The 5,266-nt window shown below is 39.7% G+C and overlaps 1 long non-coding RNA gene across 1 annotated transcript; it reads right to left on the reverse strand.

Moving 5' to 3' along the window:
- Positions 1-617: 617 nt before the first annotated feature.
- Positions 618-3,265, reverse strand: LOC309632116. The gene is made up of 2 exons (XR_014246742.1): positions 2,402-3,265; positions 618-701 (listed from the first exon to the last, which is right to left on the reverse strand). It is a non-coding gene; the product is annotated as an uncharacterized lncRNA (long non-coding RNA).
- Positions 3,266-5,266: the final 2,001 nt, after the last annotated feature.

Raw genomic sequence — 5,266 nt, forward strand, 5'->3', positions numbered from 1 at the left:
ATTAGAGGCTACAAGATATATAGAGAGTTGAAAAGGATAATAGGCACAAGATGGGATGACTTGACAATAGAACAGGAAACGGGAACACTTAAAAAATCAGACTCGGGCTTCCCTGGTGGCGCAGTGGTTGGGAATCTGCCTGCCAATGCAGGGGACACGGGTTCGAGCCCTGGTCTGGGAAGATCCCACATGCCGTGGAGCAACTAAGCCCGTGTGCCACAACTACTGAGCCTGCGTGTCTGGAGCCTGTGCTCCGTAACAAGAGAGGCCGCGATAGTGAGAGGCCCGCGCACCGCGATGAAGAGTGGCCCCCGCTTGCCACAACTAGAGAAAGCCCTCGCACAGAAACAAAGACCCAACACAGCCAAAAAAAAAAAAAAAAAAAAAAAAAAATCAGACTCAAGGCTGCTAAAAAAAACACAAAAAACAAAAAAGCCCTCACTTTTCTAGCTGTTTAGGGCCTTACTGGATTAGACCTTGATTTAGATGTTTGGTTTAAAGAGCAAGGTTTTGGTAGTTAAGGGTAAGTTCCAGCTATCCAAAAAATTAACTCCACAGAAATATTGGACAAACCAACTATTACCGTTCATTATTTGGCCATGACACTGTACTTGTGAAAATTTCAAAAGGTCTTACTTTATTCTTCTGCTATTTTATCACGTGGCTTTGAAAGTAAATCATTAGATTGCAATGGATATTTCCTAGAAGGAAGAAAAACAAGTAGATTTTAATATAGATTATTATAGTCAAGTCTCTTTCGATTACAGGAAACAAACCTATACTAAAACTATCTCAATTAAAAAGAAAGGTTTTGCTTTGTTTTGTTTTTTGGAAGTGTGGCAGAGTGAGCTGAAAATCTCTAAGCTTTCTAGATCAATTTGAGGGGAGAAAAGTAGTGATTAGAGAAAAGTCATTTGGCAACATGGATTAAAAGAAAAGTGGACAAGTGTGTTGTATAATTCAGGGCAGGAAAGAGCAAGGTTTTACTTTGTAAGAACTAAAGTCAAATATGTTAATAGAAGAAAAAAACATTCCTCATGTGCACGATCTAGAGATATGGGGAAAATAACAAATCCTCATGATGGTAAAATCCTGTTGACATTAATGCTCCTTTAGCATACAGTTAGCTCCAGTCTAGAGTGGAACACTTCCCTTATCCATCATCACATCCATGAGGTCAGAGTTCTCTCCTACTTTCTACCTCCCAAGGAGAGCCAGTAGACATTGAGAAAGAGCAGTGGTCACCAACCAGAAGGGAAAAGCCAGTGACATAGACAGCTCCCAAGGGTATGAAATTTTCAAGCCTTAAGATGACTCTGAGATAGAGATAGTTCAGTAGGGAGAATTCCAGAGGACATAAAGTGGGGTCAGGAGGCAAGAAAGGGAAAGGATCAAGGAAGAGAGTTTTGGGAAATAAGGGACAAAGAGTTGAAGGGGAGCAGAATTTGCCACCCCAAAATATACCTCTTCTTTGGCTGAGGTTTAGTTCTTATTTTTCGAGAAACAGAAGACACAGGAAAAGCTCTGAAACCAGAATAGAAATTAACCCTTTTGAAAAGGATATTTACATTTATAAGGGAAATCTTCCATTTGCAAGGGTGACTTCCTCTCTGTAGAAAGAGAAAAAAGACCCTAAAACTCTAGAAACTCTTATCAATAGAGAAGGCAATGACTTAAATCTGCACAACAGCATTACTCTTGTTTACTATGCTTTGCCTGGTAACCCCTTGTAATTGGCCTCCCCGACCCCAACATCATATTTTGTCTTTAGCTGGAGATGGTATTTAAGGTGATGGCTTGGCCATTTGGGAGAATTACTCAGTTTTCCTGGGTATCTCCATGTATGCAGGAGGTATACAAATTATTAAACTTCCATTTGTTCTCCTGTTAATCTGTCTTTTATTACAGGGGGTCTAAGTCAAGAGCCTAGAAGGGTAGAAGGAAAATTATTTTCCCTCTCCTACAGAGTCAAAGACTAAGGGAAAAGGGTAGATTATCTATTCTTCCCTCCCTTCCTTCCCCCTTCCCCCAAATCACATGCCCTGTATGACTTCAGAACAGTTACCTTTGTGAAAATGAATAAAAGAAAACCTCACTAAAGTGGGGTAAAGGGGCCAGAAGAGGGAGCTGTCATGCTCCTACCACTCCATCTCAACAGGAAGAGACATACTTTGCATCTCCAGCAGGGAGTGACACTACTTTCCTACCACCAGCCAGGGAAGAAAATGTTCTCCTTGCTTGGCAACAGCTCAGTCAATGAGGGTCTGTCACAATTCAGCCAATGAAAAGCCACTATACTTCTAACTTCCAGTTTCATCCAGTTGATTTTTTGTTTATAACAGCCCCTCCCAACTTCCCCTTCTTTTCTCTAAAAGTTTCCTCTTTGCTTTATGTGACTCACATGTGGTTCAGCATAGTTGCATGTCCTGAATTACAATTCTTTGCTGCTCCGGAATAAACCCATTTTTCTGGTACAATAACTGGCTGTTTTGTTGTTTTAGGTTAACACCTAAATTTCTTCAGTAAAGGCTGGCAAAGTGATATCCAAGGATCAGCCCTTCTTTCCATGGACAATGGATGCTGGCAGGACCTGAGTGGTGGGCATGGACTATCTACTCACAGCTGATGATCCAGTTAGAGAAACAGTAAGGTGAGTCATCTCTCACTCCAACTCTTCTCTCCTAGGAGAGTGGAACTAACTGGAATGCTAGTTTTCTTTGCAGCTGAAAAGAAATGGAGCTACTATGTGAAGGTATATGAAGATATACATGCAATCAGATTGTCTAAAATAACTGCAGTATGGGTGGAATCTATGAGACTTAAACACTATTTCTCATCTCTATTCAGGGTTCGGAGTCAAGAGGATATGGAAGAATGAATTTTTTTTTTTTGCACTGGGGATTTTTCAGTTAGCAATGTCAGGATAATTCAACATGCATAGGCTGGGACTTCCCTGGTGGTCCAGTGGTTAAGAATCTGCCTTCCAATGCAGGGGATACGGGTTTGATTCCTGGTCAGGGAATTAGGATCCCACATGCTGTGGGGCAACTAAGCCCACGTGCCGCAACTAGAGAGAAGCCTGCGTGCCACAACGAAGATCCTGTGTGCTGCAACTAAGACCCGATGCAGCCACATAAATAAATAGATAAATAAACAAATAAATAAATAAAACGCATAGGTTATCTTTTGAAGCTAAATGTCACAAGTAAGTTATAGAAACCCAAAGAAGAAAGTTCTGGTGCTTTGTATTTTTAAAACCCTTCCAAAGGGGAAAAAAAAAAAAAAAAAAAGAATTTCTAGAGATCTGGCTTTCCTAATTACCTCCAAGTGAACCATTTAGCTGCTCAAAGATAATCTCATATTTTCTCTCTCTTCCTCTCTCTCTCTTTCGCACACACACACACACAAACACACACCATCCTGCAGGAGAAAATAGATTCATATTAAATGTTATAATCCTTCAATTCTCTATAGCCGTGAACAATTTGGTCTCTCTGAAAGCCAACTCTATCTGATAATATGGAACACCCTGGAGCCGACAGTAGGTAGTATAAGGCTATGCTATACAATATTAGCCACTAGCCACATGTGGCTACTGAGCACTTGAAATATATTAGTCTGAATCGAGATGTTCTGTAAGTACAAAATGCACTTGGATTTCAAAAACTTGACATGGAAATAATATTTTGGATACATTGGATTAAACAAAATTTACAGTTTAAATTAATTTCACCAGTTTCTTTTTGCATTTTTTAATGTGGCTACTAGAAAATTTTAAATTACATATGTGGCTTGTTCACTGGTCTAGAAACTAAGGTTTAGTCATCAAACCCAAAACAATGAGAAAAATCTAATAGACAATTGATGCATTAATTTTCTAAGTGCTGTTTGGCATAATTTGGTTGTGTTTTCTTTGTGAGTTTTAGCTCCTCTCTGAGAAGAAATGATATCCTTTGAGCTTGTTCTTGTTCAAGGGTTAGAATGAAGTACATCTGATATGTCATAGATATTACAAAATATTTTCCCCACAGAATGTTTTTCCAAAGGAGTTTGTAAAGACTGTTGCATTCTAGAGTGAACTAGGTCACTCTTCTTCCTGAAAATCTTCAATGACTTGCCATTCTCTAGAACAGTATTCAAGGTATTAAAGAAATTTGTGGTCTTCCCCAGACTTCCATAGCCAGACTCATCTCCTATTGTACCTCTGCATGGACCCTAAAGCTAGCCACTCTCCACGTGCATGTGAGAGAGCAGTCTGAGAATTACCTTATAAACTAAGTTTTGGAAGCGTGTACAGCTATGCAAAGGTGCTAAGTAATCCCCCACTGGAAGACTTGACTCTAACCTGGTTAAAGTTTTTAATGTAACCGAAGAAAGAACACAACTTTAGAACATGGCCTAAGGGCATGTGGTCAGCCCTAGAAACACACAAAAACAAGGAGCTGGAAGGCAGACTTTGACCATGTTCATCTGGTCCAATGTAGAGGATAAGGTTTCCTGTTAGGACTCTGGGAATGTGTGGTCTTTCCTGAAGTATGTCCCTTTCGTGCAGTTGGACCTCTCAAGCAACCAAAATGACGCTTTTTAAAAACATAACCATATCACAAGCTGATCTTTTTATGACTTCTTGTATCCCAAGCACCTTTCTCACTATAGGGCTTTCCATTTAACTTGTCTAGAGGGAGAGAGGTGTGTGTCAGACAGCATGGACATCTGCTCTTCCCAGCAGTTATAATTCTTATTGTAAATTTATAAATTGGCATTTTGATTTATATTCTTTAGACATTTGGGAGTTGGTAAGTATGAGTCATTGTCTCTGAATCTGATCAACTCTGGGGCATTGATAAAATCAAATTCTGGAGCTGCAAGGGTGAAGGGCTGACCGTAGACCATTGCAAATTAATCACAGTAAATGCTGTTTGCCAAGGGAAGCCTCAGCTCACCTCTCTAACTCAACTTCATGGCATGCTGTTTACACCCCCATTCAGCACTTATTTAATGTTATCTTGCATTAGATCAATCGTTTATATGTCTGTTTTCCTTCCCTGTTATACTGTAAACTCCCTGAAGACAGAGACTGTGTATTTGTCTCTGTATTCGCAATAGTACAAGTGCAACAAACACATTTGTGGGGTAGATGGTGCCTACTTGTTTTTGAAGTTTTTTGGGGGGGATGAAGCTTTCTGGTTTTTTTTCCTTCTAATGTTGATGATATTATATCATAGTATTATTAGAATAGCATCTTAAAGCAACTTTGGATAAAAGT

Source organism: Balaenoptera borealis (assembly GCF_965194805.1).
Source record: "Balaenoptera borealis genome assembly, chromosome: 7".
Lineage (NCBI taxonomy): Eukaryota > Metazoa > Chordata > Mammalia > Artiodactyla > Balaenopteridae > Balaenoptera > Balaenoptera borealis.